We start from the raw sequence: 20,608 nt of genomic DNA, 5'->3' as shown, positions 1-20,608 counted from the left end.
TTGTGTTTGGGTCATTTGGCCTGATTGGACTGTCTGGAATGCTTGCACAGGCCGAGCTGCTTGAAAGGGAGCAGCATGTCAGAGCTGTATGGATTACAGGAGGCACCTTGCCAACTTCACCAACAGGACCATCAGACTCGATTTCTGGGTTCATTTCCTCCTACTGTGCCTGAACTGTCACATCCAACAATAAAAGCTTCCACTCTGCATCTGAAAGGTATTCCGCTCTGTAATGATGACAGGGAGCTCATTCTTCTTCTGCAAATTTTGATAAAACACAACTTAGTGTTTGAATTTCAGTCTATATAGGGTTCTCACAACTAAAGGTAGCAACCGTGAGTGGACTGGACTAACCTTCAAACCTTTTGTAGAACAGACCACATGTGAAAATGACTTGTTTTCCAACTGCTGTGTCTGTAATAAAACACACTCAAAAAGCAAATATCACCAAAAAATACATAAATAAATAAAAAGAGAAAAGCAAAAAAGCAACACCCTCCAGAAGTCAGAGACAGGTCTGTCCAGAGACCCTCAACAGTACTGAAGACCTGAGGTCACACATCTTGATTAGATTGTGCCCAACATAGGAGAGGGAAGAGGAGCCCAAGTCCCCACAGCCATAGGGAAAGAGCCCCAGAGAACGAGAGGCCAGCCACCACACCAAAGCACCTTGCAACTCACTCTGGAGCCACCAAGTGCCCAAGTCCTCGTTGGTTGGTACATTTGTAGTGTAAACAATTCCCTGGAATAAGAAAGCAGCTAAGACGCTAGAATAGCTACAGTTTAACATTTAGAGTTTTAGCATTTGTTACTAACATATGGATGAAGGTAGCAACCGTGAATGAATATTGTCCCCAAAACTCTCAACTTTGCTACACTGATTAAAAATACAATTTTGTTTTCTCTTGATGGCATCACATAGCAGCCACCTGAGGAGTTTCTGTGCTCAGCATATCATTAATATGCCACATAAATATATTTTTTGCATTTTAGCCAAATGATAGGATGTTAGTCACTGAATTGCCACAGTGCAGGCAAGCCCTACCCCCCATTTCCAGTCACTGCTTGAAGCTGAGAAAGTCATCCATAACTTCTTACCCACTAACTAGGATTAAAATATATCACACCTCTTTAACTGTAAATGCTATTAATGTACCTTCTGCAAGCTAAGCTCCAAAACAGCTACACATTGCATTTTAGGTTTACATTATTCTTCCTCAGAATGAATCCTCTTTATCGCCTCCCTTAGTCAAACTCTGGCTTAATTGTCTTGCCTGACCACAGCTTTATGAGATCTATAAGAAGGCTTATTGAAATTTTCTGTATTTAAACAGCTGTGAACAACATTCAGCATATTGCCCTACTCCAGCTTGTGGTGTGTTACTTTTTGCATTCTAGTGTATTACAAGATTTAATGTCCTTTGGTCTTATACCTACAAATTGTCAAAAGCAGTAATTAATAGCAGTAACGTCAGTGTTACTGGCAGATCGATAGATACAAAAGGGCTGAACATAAAAACACATAAAAATATGTAATCACACTCTGCTAACAAGGCTGAAGAAAGGTAAGGAAGGGTCAATCTAAATATGGAAGGTTAGAAGAACAAAAGAAGTTGTGATGCAAGGTGCGAAGATTTGGAGGGAGTGTTGAATTTTCAGGGAGAAGAAGTATTCTTGATCACATAAATGCAGAGTATTTTTTGTACACATAACATGTCCCTCGCTTTCTGTCACCAACACACATGCTTTTGTTTATACAGGAGCATGTGTGCCAATCCATCACAGCAAGCAAAACAAGTGTTGTTTGACCCATAAAATCAAAAGGGACATTAATTAAAATCAAATTGAAAGGAGGTCTAAAACAGTGCCCTGTCAGAAAGCTTCTTACGGGTTGATATCCAGCCTTAAAAATACTGCCATCTTGTGGTCACAGTTGACTATTTTCTCTGGAAGCAGACTCAACTCTTAAGTCAGATTCCACCAGAATCTAAATGGGGCAAGGTATCAATGGATACAGCTCAGTCAGTCTATATGAGAAGCAAGTAAAATCTTAAAATCAACTCTAGGAAAAATATTTAAGGCGTTTTTTATTTGGTGAGAATCTAACATTCAAGGTATTAATTAGCTGTTATTTTTTCACTCGTCTTTAAAGATTATAACAAATCTGAGATCTCGTTGATCAGAACCAAATATTTAACATTTCCAATTCCCCCCAAATTTAAAGAAGTCCATTTTAGAACTACAAAAAATATTTACCCCTCCAATGAATTTATGAGAGAAAGATTTAAATTTGTGTTAGACAACTGTTATATTTGTAAAATAACTTCGGAAACAACAGAGCACATGTTCTATGGATGTGTGACAATCCAGAATTTATGGAAATCTCTCCATGTCCTAATATTGTCCCAGTATGGATATATTGATTTTTGGTCTTTTCAAAATATTCAAATTGGAGTAATCCTTAAGGACAAAAATAGTGAGTTTTTAATTAACAATCTCATTATTATAACAAAGTATTACATACATAAATGCCGATATGCTAAATCCCCCCCTTCATGGCCTGCTCTTAAAAACGACCTCTCCCTGTTCCGTAAATCTCTTAAGCTAATAAATAAGCCCCAAGCAATCAAATTGTATAGATTTTTAGAAGAGTTTGATTTTTCTTAGCCCCTTATTTAAGTTATGAGTCTTGTTTATGGAACCTCACTTTTAGAGATTTTATGATCCCCCTTGTCTTCTTTATTTCTGTTCCTTGTTTTTCATTCTTTTTTTTTTATTCATGTTTGTATTGGTTATTCATCTTTTTATATTATTATTATGTAGATGTGTGAATATGGATGTGTATGTATGCATATGTATATGCATATATATGTATATATATGTATGTTTACTTTCAGTTACTGTCGATTTCATTGTGGTGTATAGGAGATGTGATTCTGTTCTGATTGATTTAATATGTCGCTTGTCTCTTTGAGATTGTCATTGTTATTGTTCTAAATAAAGTTCATATTAAAAAACAAAAAAAATTAGCTGTTATTTTTGCCCCAACTCTCGATACAATGAATCACAATAGTCAAGAAATACCTTGCATGCAGACCAGGTAGCACTTATCTTTGAGATGCTCTTCAGTTAGAGAAAGCTCGACTGTACAACAATAGTTGCTTGTTTGTCGAGAAAGCGGCCACGTAAGCGGGTTTTGACAGTGAGCCGTGATAATTCTGCAGAAAACAATTTTCTTATAATAGAAAACTATCCTCAATATAATGGTCAGTGGTCACACAGATACTGCATTATCAGGTCTGCCTCTGGCAACAGTCACAATTGTTAGGTGAAAAACGAGTACATGGTGTTTTTCAGCTTTTGTCACATTTAAACACACACAACACAGCCTGGCCGTCTGACAGGAAATGGGAATGAAGTGAACCACTTGGTAAGGGATCTAAGGTAATCTTAGACAGCAAGCGATAATGGAGAGGGGTAGACAGGAAAAACAGATGACTAACATCTTGAACTGAATTGAATTGACACTCACTGAGTAATAGTGTAAGGGGAATAGGAGAGGAAGATAACAGGAGAGCAGTCAACAGGAAAGGTGAGTTGGGAACATCTGCCTCTGTAGCCCTCACTCTTCTTGACATTTCCCGGACATTTTGGTAGCTTGCGTTGTAGTCTTTGCATTCAAATACAGCCCTGTCATACTGAGTAAAAGCAGATAGCAATATTGTGAGGTAACAGAGTGTTCAAATAATATGAGCAAATACAGAAATACAGGTGTAGAAGCGCTTTTTTTATTCATAAAAAGCGATGTGATTTCATGTAAGTCACATGTAAATCCTCCCTATAAAAAACATAGCAATACTAGTCCAATCCAAGTCATGACTAAATCATAACAAGTTAGACTAATAAGAAGCAACGTAGAGATGTTGGAAAAGGTTACAGCTACAGTACATTTCTAAACCGTTTACCCAGCACACACACACACACACACACACACACACACACACACACACACACACACACACACACACACACACACACACACACAAATCCCAACGGAGAAGCATAGAGCAGCTGTGTATTGTGGGGGCACTTTTACACCTCAGAGCCTGTAGGTATGACGATTCAGGAAAGGCTGGATGATGGAACCAGACAATGACTCAAAGCACAGAAGTAAGTCATTAGCAGAATGGTTGAAAAGTATAAAGGCCATCTCTCTTCAAGAGTCGTATTCTGAAGAGAGCTGTTCAGTAGATGTAGATGGGACCGTCCAGACTTCCTCCTTATTGCTGTGCTAGTTTTATCAGTAGCTATAGAATATGTAGCTAATTAATTAATTAAAACTTTATTTCCCTTTTCCAGCCTGAACTGTGAGTTACTCTTTATATCTAAAAAAAGATAACTTTCAATGGTTTAGTCAGTCTTGGTTTGTATTCTAAGAAGATCCGTGACGTATATCAGATGTCGGTCCTCACGAGGTCCCAAACAGATCCACTCTGAGGGTTGTTTTTAACCCTCAGTGTAGGACAACTTTTGTTCTCAGTAATTTAGATTTCTAGGTCAAACTTTTTCGTCCTACCTCAGTTGCTTTTGAAGATCTTGCTCAATGACAGATTTTGTGCATTGACTCAATCAACATCTTATAAATTTTTAAAAGATCTCAACCATAAATGACTAACAAAAAGAAATCAATATCTCCGCTTTAGTAGAAAGTTTGTTGAGATGGCTCAGCCTATACAGTTTAAGAAATTCCTGCACACTTTACTAATTTATTCTTTAGATTTTTCTTTTTTATATATTTTAAATGGGTATCAGTGTGTTGATCAATATCCAAGTACCAATTATCAGTTCTGAATAACTTTTTTAAAAGCAATGCTAACATAAATTCATTTTTTGACCCGGACTGCACCCCTTAAACATTTATATCTAAGATGTTAAAAGGACATGACAGTAAAATAATTTTTAAAGTTACTTTTAAAATTTGATGCACAGTAGATATACTACGATTGGTTATTGTAATTAAGCAAACAATGAAACAGGCAGTACACAGTATAGTGATGAAAGTACTTTACTTTAAGTCAAAAGTAAAGTAAATGATTGACCTGAGTTAATTTGGTAAATGCAATTCATCGTTCCACTGTAGCCTGTTCATGCTGTTGCTTAATGAAGCACAATAAGGGAAAGGTAAACGAGCATGCTAAACAGAGTTCATATAACAGACAAACACGGCTACTTTTCTGAGTGTGGCTTCATTGAGATTGTTCTGATTGTGATGTAACACTCACCTAATAAATAGAGAATTTGTATGCTTTTCCTCAACATCAAAGGAAATATCTTGTGCTTTAATTTCATTCCTCCTTTCACCGTTCTCTTTGTTGCTTGATCCGTCCCTTGATCTCTTAATAGGAATTATCTATCACAATGAAGCGTGCACAGACTTTTACTCATACGCTTCAGTGCAAAGCAGCTCTCTCTGGTCACACAGCACAGTGTTAAAAGTTTGGCTCTGTAAGCCTCCTATTTTCCCTGAGTAGTGTCTGCAACATGTACACCATTACTGTTTTAGCAATGGTCTTAATTGCAGCTTCATTTACATCACATGTTAACAATGTTTGCAAATCTCAAACACACCTACACATAAAGGACTAACACCCAAACATGGGTATGCTCATTAGAGGCCAGCGAAACTAGCAGTGTGTATTGGATTTTGTTTACTCTAATAAAACATAAGACTTGTTCCCTGTCTGCCTCACCACCTCAAACTACTGTTCAGTACACAAAGATATAATGATGCATTACTCTGTTAAAAATAAATTAAAATCACAATGATTCTGTTGTAATGTATTAAAACATCTCCATTACTAAATCAAGATTGATTGATACTAATTTATGCTTATGTTATATAAAGTTTCTCCACGTGGTTAAAATGACATCACCACTAGAATTCTTCTTCTTTCTTTTTTTAATTTTTCATTTCAAAGGTTTATTTTATTAGCCTAAGATGTGTCCATTCCCAATTTCCACATTACATTTAGTTTCTTATTAGACCAACAGTGCACATGTACAACTATTCTTTCAAAGTACAAAGTAAAATGAATTATGTATTTACCAAAGGATAGAACCTCTATAACTTTTTGCTGTTATTTGGGCATGCGTGTTCATGTGCGTAAGTTTCTGGATGGATGTGTGTGTCAGTAATTCTAATCTAAAACCTGTTTATAAAGAAGCCTCCGGCAAGTAATGTGCTCTAGAGGAGGAAAACAAAAACAGATACACACAAACACACACATATGCAAGTGTCTATGTCTTAACTGTTGGGACAGAGAGGATTTTTTTTTTTTTACGTATCAAATAAGACATGTTTTCATATTAGGAGGCTGTGTAATTAAACCGCACGATCGTTCTGAGCTTGCTTTTCATATTCTTTAATTTTAGGTGTAAACAAACCTGCATAAGAAATCACAAAACATACTCTGTTGTGCAATGCTGTGAATGTTTTGGGTTATAAACGGTAACGTCATGATGATGACATTATTTATGCCTCCATTTAAAAAAAAAAAAAAAAAAAAGTTAAAAGAGTGATTGCAGTAAATTACTGTATAGTATAGTATACTGTTATCGTGGCAGGTTAATTTTCAGCATGTCTCAGTATTTTAATTTGGAGACATAAAGGTTTGAGTAGCTTCTAAGTTATATTTTGAAAGGGCAAATCAGGCCTGAGGGAAATGAATAAAAAAATGAGGATACTTAGCAGTTAGAAGATAGTAAAGATGACCTGTTTGCTTCCCACTTGTCGGTTTACCACGTTAATGCAATTTATTCAGTGAACAAATTCATGGAACACAATTCAGGGTTCTGATTGCCTCATGCGGGTTAAAAATACATTAACACCAACTTTCTGCTTTGAGCTGTCAAGCTGTTGTGGCTGATATTCCCATTGCACAAGAATGAAGCTTTAGTTTTGTCAAGAAGAAAAGCTTAAACGTCTCACCCCTTTGAACAACATGAGTTGCACTTTACAGCATTTGTAGCTTTAAAGACATTTGTTGATTTTGCTACAAAAGACAGGAAAATATTTGTGATGAAACACAAAGGTGAATTTTCTTTGTTTATCTCCTTGGGAGCCCAAACTTTAAGAATTTTAAACAGTGTTTTCTGGACCCTAACAGTTGTTTTATGGAAATGTGATTATTTGAAAAAGCATAATTTTTCTCTGTCATCATTCTACTTTTTAAAAAAAAATCCTGAACAGATGTACAAAATCCTTCTCCTATCAAAACATACTCTTTTGAATCCCACCACTACAGCTAGCTTAATAACGCCAGTCTAACAACATGTACAGTGACACAGAAAAGATTTGCTAATCAAAGCAACTACTGCTTTGGCTAATGACCCTATTAGCATAAGTAATTATGTTAAATATATCGTGGTGATATGATATTTTGGTAGGACAGTAAGCAGCTCAACGCCGTCATTAGTCAGCAGTTAAAGTTGATGATTTACTTGACATAGTTGCCACATGTTTTCAGCTGTGTGTGATTCGTTTTCAGAAGAATTAACAATATTTATTGTTTGTGTGTTTATTTTTCCTAAATTAGTGTTGATTATTTTACAGATGTCTTGCAATTCTAAAGCAGCAGTGTTGCCCTAATGTCTATTTACACACGATGCACATTACTCAAGTATCTTGAATGATGTGTAACTCAAGATTCTACACACGGGCAAAGTCTGGAGGCTATGTACAAAATGTGTAACAATGTGCTATGTATATACGCTAGTAAGCAGGTACCAAATGGTCACGAGCTGTCCATATGGTGCATAAAATTTAGGAACGTTGGCCGTCACTTATGTTAATGTGCATTTTTTGGTAGTGGTGTAGATAGACAGATGTAAACAGTTATATAAGACAATAATATTTTGTGTCTTTGTTCAAGTTAAAGAACAGTTACAACTTAAAGAAGTCTAGTTGTTTTTTTCCCCCAAGTTCTTTAGACAAAAGATACCAACATATATTATCTTTTACCTTGACACAGTGAACGTGTTTGGAAAAGTTAACCAAACTATACCTCTAGCAAATACACTTGTGCTTTTGGTTCAGGCCAGTGTTCCTTTTTGTACTTAAAGTGAGGTTAATAGTCACTTGTCAAGTTTAGTAGTTAGTACTTTTAAATTGTATTTAATGTGACAACTTGTGGTTCAAAATAAGAGCAAGTTGTGATTTGATTTGAGTATTTGAGGAAGTCACAATGGGGAGAGAGCTCAATGGAGAGCACAATGGGGATGCCTTGTGACAATAACATGTTGATGGCCACGTATCCAAGCTAAAGCTTTAGGTGTTAATTGTGTGTGACTTTGACTGAGTGGGAGAGAGTGCAAGGTATGAAGTGAAATATAAATGCAGATTTAACAGATTGGGAAGCAGAATGAAGGGAGAGAAGAAGAAGAAAGAGAAATGTCTAGAGTGTGACAAAGAAAAGTTTTGTTGACGGATGGAAAGACAGGATAGGAAGATGAATGAAGACAGCAATGATGTGTGCAGGTAAAGATAATGAGGGAGAAGAAAGCCGACAGAAACACAGATATCCACTCACATATGCACAGTCAGGTATCAGACTCAGCTTGGTTACACACACAGAATTATTGGTAGCTGCACAGGTACACTAATTGATATGACAGTGATAGTCTCTCTTTGTCTCTCTCACACACACACACACACACACACACACACACACACACACACACACACACACACACACACACACACACACACACTGTGTTTTATTAAACAAAACTGTGATGTTTAATTGGTAACAAATGCCTGCTGTGAGTGACAGGTGATCTTTGCTAATGACAGAGCTGGTAACTGAGGTACCCAAGGGGAGCAATGGAAAACTACTTCATGACTGGTTAAGCTTCAGAGGTGAGTCAGACAGTCAGTATAGCTTTATTCACATAGTAAGGGCTTGTTGTGGTCCATTCTTGAGTGATTTCTCACCAAGTCTGACCTAACCTTTGGGTATGAGTCAAAGATAATAGAATAATAGAAGCTGTTATGGTTATATTATGGGACTGACCCATGGAGCTTAAAAAAAGTTGCTGGATTGCTGATTAAAATCTTTTTTTCTTATCCATTTTCTTCTTTTTGACCAAAAGCAGCAGATAAACAACACAGGTGGGCAATGTTGTAGTTTGTTATCGCAAATACTCAGTTTGCAATAATTAGAATGAGTAGATGGTTAAGGAATTAAGCTGAGGACTGGCACCAGATTGGCTGCATCTGAGTGTGTCAAAGTGAGCTGATGGCAGATGGGAGGCCAGTGTGGTGGCATGGCGTATTGAGGTAGTTGTAAGAAAGGCAGGCTAGAGAATTACATTTGATATTAACAGTGGATTAAATTGGAACATAATCAAACTGAACAGAGAGAGAAGATCACCTTCATCAAGTTCCTGCACTGACTCTAACTAAAGAAATGTCCTCAAGCACCAATACTGTCTTAGTGATTAGGGAAGCTCAACAGGACCTCTTCTACTTGAAAAACATTTTTTTAAAAAAAAGAAAAGTGTATCTGCCTCAGAAATTTCTTGTGAATTTCTTCTTCTGTGCTCTCAATGGTGTGTTGACAGTACATGTCAGCGACATTCACATGGGCATATAACAAACTCTGTATGGGCGTACTAAAAACCACTGAGAAAATCACTGCAGCACAGCTGCAACACATCGACAACCCAGACTGCAGTCAAAGTTGTCACCACCACATTGGAGATCAATCATATTTAGTCCCTCATATAGACAATAAAAATAGAAAAATTCAGTCTGTCCAGTGGTCATAATTTTATTTTTTTATATATATTTATTTTAAAACTTATATGCCTCGTGCTTTTTTAAAAAAAATGATTAATGTTTGATTTTAACAATTACGTTGCAAGAAAAAAAAAAGGAAACTGTCCAGAAGCCCTAGCACTACTTTAAAATGTGACTGTAACCATGCCAGTGTCCTTCCCCACTGTGACATCAGGATGGCCTGTACTTATCTGATAAAACAGGAGGTAACTCTAACAAAATGAGTGGTTCCTCTCATCTCCCACAGTCACCTTCAGGCAGGAGACAGTGGCACTGCATGTGTGCGCATGTGTGTGTTCAGGACAGGACACTAATAAGACTACTTTGTCTCTGGATGTCCTTGTCCTAGTTAAACAGACACACACAGGAGTTACATGGAAGGAGAGGAGGAGGAGATAGAGAGAGCCTGGAAACATCATTATGACCTGCCACTGTACTATGGGAACAAGATGTCTCTCTAGCAGTGTGACACACACACATTCATAGATTATTACTGTGGTGCCTACAATCAGTGTAGCACATGGTCAAGTCAGGTAATGTCTACAACCTTCATCTTCTCAGCAGAGCTCCCCACAGGACCCGCATTTTCAGAGATACTTCAACCCAGTTGGCCATGACAATTTGGAGCCCCACAGGAACGGTCAGCACTATTTTACCTGCTTCTAAAACACTGACTACTGGAACTGACTTAATGGCATCACTTAATTTCTAAAATTCACGATAAAAGGCAAAACTTGCAGTCTTAATATTTCCTATCTAATGAAAATATTTACTGGAATTCTTAATACAGAACTGTGTAATTTCACTGAACAAATTTGTGGCATTTAGTTTTTTAGACCAAGCTCGAGTTTTAACCAGATCTGACCAATCACACCACTGCATTTAGAAACAAGTGCACTTTAGGTTAAAATGCACATTGAAGGTAAATATACAATGACATGAAAATAGTAAAATGTGTACAATAGCGCAATGGTGCAATCTTTGCTGGACCCAGCAAATAAATCCCATGGATATGGTCCTAAAAATTTATAGACCTAAGCATGTTGACTGTCACAGACTGAACAATTGTGGTTTGGAAAGATTGTGAAGAGAACGCCTATTCTTTGTAAAAAAAAAAAAAAAAAAGCCCGAAGCGCTTACATTTGCAAAGTTGCATATGAACAAACCACAAAACTTCTAGAACAATGTCCTTTGGGCTGATGAGACCATCAGCCGCAGTGGTGCGGGGGTGTTAATTTGTAGCCACATCACCTGGGCAACTTGCGGTTATTGCTTTGATTAGGAGCTACCCTGTGCACTCTAGACCTCAATGTGATTGAAATCTTATGGCAGGCCTAAAGAGAGCTGCCTATAAATGAATGCCCACACATCCTAATGAACTTGTGCAACACTGTAAAGAAAAGTGGGGCAAAATTTCTTCACTATGATGTAAAGCTGATAGTCATACAGAAAAAAATTATTTTAAGTCATTCTTGCTACAGGCAGATTTTCTTAATTTTTATAATTTCACTGCATAGAGTCCTATTAAAACTTTGCCATATGAATGCAGATGTGTTCAGGTAGACACATTTGTGAAACATGAGAAAACTGGGGAAAATTGAACACTACATTTGAATTATACTTCAGTGGAATAACATTGAACATTGCAAAATACTCATTTGAAATGTTTGCAACTTTGCTTTACAAAGACCTGTTGCTGAAACAGGCCAACAGTCTCACTGAACCTGATGTGATCTGTAACAAGAATTACAGATCAACTGCAAGGAGGAGGAGGAGCAGTGGGTAGCCATGACATTGCCTTCATTAAGGGCAAAATGACAGGAACAATATTCAGTTTATGTTTGTCAGTGTTACCCACTGATCCACATGACACATTAATAGGCCTTGCAAAAAACAGAACCCCAAGCTGCTCTTCTGCTGCAACTACTCGTCACAAACTGCTGTTAAGGGGTAAGAGCGGTTGTTAGGAGCAACTCCGTTTGTGAAAGTGGATGCAAGTCAACAGGTATACCCCCAGCCAAGGCTGTTAGAAGCTCAGTCATAAATATAGCATAAATAACTAACATAAATATAGCCTGTAGCAAGAACACAGTCTTATTCAATGTAACTTTAAATATGCCAAACGGAACAAAACAGAAGCACACGGCTGACAAGTCACTTATTATTATTATACATAGTACATTTTAATGACCTACCATTATATCAATTTTTTTAAAAATCACAATGATGGTGATTATAATGACACATAATGAGTCTCAGAACATCTAATGAGACAAAGTGTGTTTAATGAAGGACACTGTCTTTTTCTCTTTATTCTCAAAGACATAGGGTTAGGCATTAGTGGCAGTGTGTTTTATTGCTACCCTCCGGCATGCAGTGGGGCTTTTATGGAAGGTGTCACACTTGAAGCGGACAGTTGAATGACGTGACACATGCAGACAGATGCATACACGCACACACACTCATTCAGCTCACACATATGTCCACCTACACAAACCATCACGCCCAACCAGCTTAGCAGAGTTAGACTCTCTCTTAGTTCAGCCCAGGGTTCCTTTTTTTTTTGCGTGCCCTGATGAATATATCATCGGTCCATTTTGTGGCGAATAACATTTCAGTTCCCACACGCTATGCGGCTCCGCCTTATCACTTTCAGTTAGATGAACATGGGGTTACAGCAGGACTGGTGGAGAATTTAAATACAATGCATGAGATGGAAAACAGAGCTTGAGACAGGGAGCGAACTCTAGAGTGATGGAGAGTGGGTGGTTAAAAGAAAAATACAAGAGAAGAGAGGTGAGACAGATGGGGAGAAAAGGGGAATGAAAGTGCTATCTGTATCTGCCTGATCAGTTTCACTTAAGCTAAACAGGAGCTCGGTTGAATAGGGAATAGCTTGTGTAACAGAGCAAAGAAAGAACGAAGGAAAGACCACTATCTGATACAACCCATGGATGCCTTAGGATGAGCTTGACATGACATGACAGTCATCACTCACCTCTCACTCCGACGTGACCCACCATTATGGACCAGAGGAGGATGGCCACTCACTCAGTGTCAGTCAGGCAAGAGTCTGCAAAGCAGAAAGGAGTAGATGAGCCTTTGTTTTATGATTTTGCAAGTTTCATTAGCGCTGTAAAAATAATCACAGGTTCTAAACTAATGAATATGTGTTAACTCAGTGAGTTATTTTCTGTACATTTATTCTAAGGTGAGCATCTAAAGTGCCAGCTGCCAATACAGCTCAACAATAACCAATTGTTTGTGATGTGAAAATTGGGGGTCTTGTTTGGTATATGCTATAGTGCATCATCTTTGCCACCCATGGGTGAAAAGGAAGAAACTCACAGCTGATACTGATCAGTTGTGGCCCTATTTGGAGTATCAATAGGATCAATCAATAGGAACACTAAAGGTGTCTCATTGTATCAGGTACAAAGAGTAGCACAGCCTTGAAGTCTGGAAAGTTGCAAGGTTAAGCCTCAGGGGAAGTAATGTGTTTTTGAAGCACATGGAACAGATGCCAAGAACAGGCAGAAAATAGACAAACAACTGAAAGAGGATCAGCAATGTTATTCAATGAACCTGTCAAAGGTTTAAACATTTGGCTGATTGGTGTATTCCTCTTTATGAAGTTTTATGCACCATCTGACCGCTTTTAGAAATTTGACTGCATGTTGTGGTGAAATGTAAACTTTCTTTTCACATAGTTGATTGCTTTTGAAGAGGAGGAGTAAATTGTTAGGCACTGATTGTCATTATTAAGGACACCCTCTGCTCCTGTGCTCCTCTCCTGCCACCTGTGTATGCAGCCTCTGCTGTTTGATAAAGATAACTACCCAAGCACTAGCATGAGACAGCTGTGAACCACAGGAGAGGGACAAAAACTTTCCTCTTAAGTGCCGATCATCCACAACATTCATCTGCACAAAGCACAGAGCCTAGCTGACATCTCTGCTGCACTGTACATTCATGCACTTCACTATACCCTAGTACAAAAAGACTCACTTTAAAAAACCATGAGGCGCACGCACACACACCCCTACCTACCTGCACATCAGCATGCATTCACACAGTCACCATGCCCCAACACAGGTTTAATGGCTTTTCAGTGAACTAGATACAGCTTGACATGTTAACAGTAGGCACATACACACAGACACGCCATCTCACGGTCACCGCGGCTATTCTGCGGATTAAATGTACAGTCTTGACATACAGAAACACAGATTCACTGAGATATGAAAAAAATGCAGATTTGCTTCTGAATTATGTGAACTGACAGGCCACCCGGTATGTGTTTATATGGCATTCGATGTTCACATATACACATGACCCGTAAGACATGTGCATATGAGTGCATGTATCATTTTAAGAAACAGTCACCAACACAGCAGACTAACAGGTAAGATTTCTGAAATGCACTCAGACAAATTATCATATGGCAACAATTAATGCAATCAACACACTCTGGAGGCGCATGTGTGTTTTTGTGTGTGTGTGTGTGTGGCCATCGAGGGATCACTCGAAATCTACCTTTCTTGCTGACAAGGCTTTGTGTGTCTGCGTGAAAAGTAGGCCAGAGAATGACAACCTCCATTTTTCATTGTCGTTACTTTGGAGACGGAGCAGGAACAGATGCCACACTGGGACACAGAAACACACACACACACGCAGAGGCACACTCCAACGTCCCGTGAAAACACAGATTAAAAGTGCCAACGTGGAGACCTGAGTTGACCTATTTCAGCTTCAATTAAAATCACTTTGTGTATTTGTATGACCTTTTGAAATTGCAACACCATGCAACTCTGCAAAACACAAAATCAGACCATGTTTTATTGACTTTTTTGTCATCTTGTCCTATATAACATCCTAGAAATGATTACCATGTAAATTATTGAGTACTGTTATAATTGCAGTTCATGAGACGAGATTTTTTAAAGGTTAATACCTACATATATAAATAAATGTTTTTTTTTTCAACTTTTAAATCCATAATGCAACCAAAACGCAGGAAATGCCCAAAATTCAAAAGACTTGTCTGACTCAGGCACAATAAGCATAATAAATGCAAAGAATCATCTAATCTTTGCTCTTAAATAGCAATATACCTCTAAAACCATCCCCATATATTTTTGTTTGCTTCTTTTGGCTTGTCTTTGTTTTTCCCCCACTCTCGTTAAGATAAATCTGTTCAATTAATGTTTGAGATTACAGTGTAATTGTAAGGACCAGAAAAGGAATAATCTCCAGATGGCTGATTTAGAAAATAGCACAATAAAAATCATCCATTCAAACAAACAAAAACTGCTATTTGATTGAGAAATCTACCATTAATAACCTAAATAAAAAGAGAAATGAACTGGATTCAGAGTCAAGAAACTTAAAAAAAAAAAAAAAGAAATCCTGGAAAATTACCCACTATATGTCAGCCACATGCCCGATCATTGACATTACAATTCCCTACAGACGTTAACATTGCAGCTTCTCCTTATACCGTTTTAACTTTCAGCTATGCACTGGGACTGCTGTTAGATAGTCTTGCTAGGTTTTTGTACAAATAACACCCTATTTACATCATTTTGATCACTTTCAGTAAATATAGAGTACATATCTTGGTAACAATTAGTCTCACTGAACCTCATGTGAATGTAAATGTACTGCATTAAAATGCTGTTATGCTTTAGTTCTAGGTCATTGTGAATGCGAGGTATCCTCTTCCATAGATGTGCAATTCATGGTAAGCTAGTCCCATTGCAGGGAACTCCAGGGTAGGCAAAACAAACTAGAAGTAGTAATTTCCCACAAAGAAAACACAACAAAACTTTGAGTATAACTTACTAGACATGATTATAAATTATCTGTCAACTCTGCTTTCCAAAACTGGCTGATATTAATGGATTTTTCTGCTATTTTCTTTAGTTTCTGTTTTTCAGCACATTATGTATAATATTCTCCTTAGGCATATCCAACACTGTAAGTCTAAACTGAAGTCTAAGATATAAAAAAAATCAGCGGGTATTTTACACATTTGAAACCAATGTGAGATTTATGTTTTTGTTAAATTTACAGTGAACTTCCAGCAAACCTCAAATGCAGTCTCAATTCAATGACTAAGATGTGAGGAAATTCTTTGCCTCTCCGATGTGTTTTCAGTCAGTGCAACAAAACCTCTTAACCCTAAACTCATGTTCAAATATCAGACCAGTGTTATTGCAAAACAGTCCCCAGTCTATCTAACTGGAAGCTATTTTGACACAACACTTCTCCAGCACTGCCACCCAGAGCTGTTGTGTCAGACAGTGACTAAACAGCATGAAGAGAAAATCACCTTCAAGCGGCAAATTCTGTTCTTTTTGTTTTGTTCACACCCGCCAAGTTTACTTTACTTAAAGTTTTTTGAACTATTTTGCACTTTCAGCCAAAAATACTGCTTAACAATGTGATTTGTTAAGAATAAGCAAATAGCTGTTAGTGGTGTTATTGTAGGTTTGTGTATACTTCTTTGGTGGTAATACACCCGAAGCATTGCTGTAATTATTCAGATGTGATCAGATCTGTGTTTTGTTCTCAGGAGACCAAGGTATTCTCATGTATTTTTAGCACAGTTGTCATATGGGCATAGCATAAGAATGGTAATTAACATTTATTACACAAATACACACAAATTAAGAGACTTTAAAGAGAAATACAGTATACGTGATATGCAGCTGTCACTTATGATCCTGTGAGCCAGGAACTGCATATATTTTTACTTTTTGTGCAATAAGTACCACAATGCTAAAATTATTACTGATTTGACTAGTTGTGCAAACACACACAGACACACACACACGTTGAGTAAAATTTTACCCTCCATGTCCCAGCGAATCATTCTTTTTTTTTCCTGATTTCAGTTTTGTATTTTAACCTCATCCAACCTTGAGGTCTCCATGCCGTGCTGTCTCAGTTATTGTAATGCAGCCTGGCATAACCTTTTTAAAATAAAGTTTTTAAGGGTGAAGGTACATGGAAGAAAAAATAGTTCTGAGGATTTCAACAGAGGGAGGCTCACCAGACAACAGACAGTAGATGTACAAAAGCAAAACTCAAATGAGTTCATTTCAGCTGCAAGATCAAAGTTTCCATCCAATAAATTATATTCCAAAGTCTTATTTGTGTGATTAAGCCTTTTGACAAACTCTTATTCTTGCTTTCATGACTAGACAGACAGACAGAAAGAGAGGCAGACAGGCTTATATAGGTGGTCTTATCTGTCTATGTCACACTTTTAAAAAATTTGACAGTGATTTGTGACAGTGACAGAGTTTTCACAGAAGTTGTTTCTCTGACTTTAGTGAACCATTGCACTGTACTTAAATGAAAAATTTGCCTTAAATTTCAAAGTGCAAGATGTCACATTTTCACTTTATCTAATATAAACTGTAGATGAAAGAGTAAATTACAGCTTTGTGAATATTGAATTTGATCATCTGAACGGTCTCAAAATGTATTAAATATTTTCCAACATAATTAAATAACTCTCATACAATGCCATTAGGCTACATTTCCACAGTATGAGCAGCTCTGAGACAAGAAGACTTTTAGGGACTTTGTGAAGGTAATTGCTCAGTGAGGCGATCTTGTAAGAACTGCACGCCATTAATGCGTTTCTCATTTTTCATTCACAGAACAGAAACAATAACATCATGTAATAGCCAGTTAGGGGTTTCTATAGCGACAGCCACACTCACTGTGACAAGATGGAGGATGTCATAATCAGAACTGGGAGTTTGTTTGTGTCGTGGATTTCATGATGACAGTGGCGTTAAAAAGGCAGGGTATCACCCGAAAAAGGCGGCCTGTCTGGCAGCTTCAATCAGCAGGAGAAGCAGGAGAGGGCAATTTACTATGTTGCACTATCCACCAACTGCAACACTATGTTGGCCCTAATATGATACATGTGATGGAGATTGAACACTGGAGCTGTGTCAGAGCGCTGTTTCACATTTAGAGTGGCTGTGTGATGATTCCACTGGTAGCGAGGGGAGAAGGGATTTCCTTTGTCTCTTACAGAACACAACAAGCATTTTTAATTTATCACTAACCTACTCGTGACTTTCTCTTCAGCTGATTTTATGGTTAATGCTCTGCCTGGCCATTCTTGGTATCAGACTGCACTTTCAGAGCTGTGTGTGGCACTTCCATACCTAAAATCTCCAGTTATTTGTTCACTGACCCACTCCCAGTCGGGTCAGCAGTGATTACTCTGAGCAGGTTCTCTTAGATGACGGGAATCTCTTTCTGCATGATTTCTCTAGCACCACTGACTAAACAACAGGGATTCCTGTCCCAGCCAGGCTTCCAAGAAATGTGGAATATTTCTAGACAACCAGCTGTTGTTGTGACGCTCATGCTGTAGCTAAATGCTGGTCCTGCAGATCTGCACTCCACAAAAGCTGTCAAATCAAACGCTTTCTCACCACGAATGCTGCCAGACTCAAGCTTTAGGGGTGTGCTCATAGCTAAATAAATACCATTTCATTTGGTTGAAATTGCCAGCGCCACATTTTGTGCATTAAAATCAAAAGGGGGCAGCTTGAAGGTGGGCATTCACCAACTTTAAAGATATATCATGTTCAGGCCACAAAAAGAAAATAGAGAAAGAAGTAGTGCAAAAGTGATGTTTTGGTGGTTTGAGAATAGTCCATAAGTAGCCTACTGTTTGCTGACTAAGATAAACTGAAACACAGCAGCTTTTCATTATCAGCACAAAATGAGGTTGAAACAGCACTTTTACTACTATAAAAGCAGAATAGGGGAATGTGTGCCCTTAGACATTTCCCATCTGGTCTACTTAATTTCTCTCCCATATGCCTCGCACTTTACTGTAGCCTGCATTTAACTGGAAAGCCAGATATTTGCATATGAAGCTCAAAGTGATTTAATACATTTTTAAAGAAATCCATCCTTGAGGAAATAACTGGACAGAGAACTGGGGAGCGTTTCAGTACAATCTATGATTTAAAGCACAGGATGGCCATCAGGCTTCCTGGACGTTTGGTACTAAAATCCTTGTGTGTATTTTCTGTTGGTTCAAGGTCCTTTAAATACAATTTTTAAAAAACTGTCATGGCAATTGAATGCTGCTGGTTTTCTTTTACTAACTTTTTATGATAAGCTGAGGTAATTTCCTACATGCTCCATCTCCACACTTAACACTCAGTTATGAGGCTGACAGAAGTGTGTTTCCAGAAAGACAGACATTTAAGCAATTTTCAACTTAATTCAATTCAATTTTTTTTATATAGCGCCAAATCACAACAATAGTCGCCTCAAGGCGCTTCATAGATACAGACAAAAACCCAACAATCATATGACCCCCTATGAGCAAGCACTTTGGCGACAGTGGGAAGGAAAAACTCCCTTTTAACAGGAAGAAACCTCCGGCACAACCAGGCTCAGGGAGGGGCGGGGCCATCTGCTGCGACCGGTTGGGGTGAGAGAAGGAAGACAGGATAAAAGACCTGCAGTGGAAGAGAAACAGAGGTTAATAACAGATATTAGTGGAAGCTAATTTGTATTTTGGTGCCCTGTAATTGTCAGACAGGCTGTTGAAACTGCATGGTATACTTAGAGTAAGAGTCGTTTGTCTGTGATTTTTTCCTTTTAAAAACCAACACTTTATTTGAGCCATAGGATTTAGTTCACTGACTCAAGCACTTGGAAAAAAAAATGAAACAGACTTTAAAGAGGGCTACATTTCTGAGCCCTACATGTTATGAATATGTAGCGTCATGAGGTGAAAGAGACACCTCTTAAACTGTAGTGTGTTTGCCAAGGCGATCGTTTCATGAGGCTAAGTGTATGCATTTATACTGCACATGCACAAACTTGGCCATACCTTTAACTGCAAGCAGTTTGATAAAGGATTGTCTGTGTAAAAAGCAAATGAATAAACTTGAAGGAAAGTCATATAAAGAAACACAACTAAACTGCAGCGGAATAAATCGAACAAAGTAGAAAATCTTGAAATACCACACTGAAATTCACACTCTGAACAGATTAATCTTCACAAAAACTTCAGCTTTTTAAAACATTATTATGTGGCTTTAAAGCAAAAATGCACTCTAATTTTGATGCTGCTGCTAATCGTTCCTCCACCCGGATATACAGTTCAGTTTTTTGGATAATGACGTTTGTTTTTGCAAATGTATTTATTCATTTATTTATTTACTTATTTATTTCTGTTCATTATTTTCTCTCTGTGTGCCACCACAGTGGATGTTTATTCAAGTGACTGTAATGCTGAATTTTAGCTTTGGTGAAAGGGTTAAATAATAAATATCACATTAACTATTTAGGTGTAACAACTATTTTTATACACCAAACGGTATAGTTAAAGAAAAAAAAAAGAGAAGCACCCTGTGTCCGTTAGAAGAATTCATGCTGCCAAAAGCAAGAAAAAAGGAATCATCATACTGACGTACATCAACATACCACCAATCTACAGGTCAGACTTTTCATGACTTTCCACTGTGTGCATCTACTCTGAGTGTGCAATGAATCCCGACTATCGTTACCCAACTTGAACGTTTTCACCGAAAACTGAAGACCAAGAGAAGTAAGCAAAGATTAACTGTGTGAACTACTATCATATATGCAAGAATACCAGTGTAAATGTTATGTGATGTAAATTCATATTGCAATATCGCTGCTATAGCAATGCAATGCCTTTAAGCTCCATAGTGTGCACATCAATGAGAAAACTAGGCATTTCTGAGAGCA

General features: G+C 37.8%; 1 long non-coding RNA gene across 1 annotated transcript in view; it reads right to left on the bottom strand.

Moving 5' to 3' along the window:
- The window catches only part of LOC309695834, a 237,029-nt gene that overhangs the window by 203,358 nt on the left and 13,063 nt on the right, over positions 1-20,608 (bottom strand). The window contains exon 2 of the long non-coding RNA XR_014273250.1: positions 12,837-12,911. This is a non-coding gene — a long non-coding RNA (uncharacterized lncRNA). The remainder of the gene's footprint in view (positions 1-12,836; positions 12,912-20,608) is intronic.

Source organism: Aulonocara stuartgranti (assembly GCF_965226115.1).
Source record: "Aulonocara stuartgranti genome assembly, chromosome: 19".
Lineage (NCBI taxonomy): Eukaryota > Metazoa > Chordata > Actinopteri > Cichliformes > Cichlidae > Aulonocara > Aulonocara stuartgranti.
This window is presented reverse-complemented; position numbering and strand designations above follow the sequence as displayed.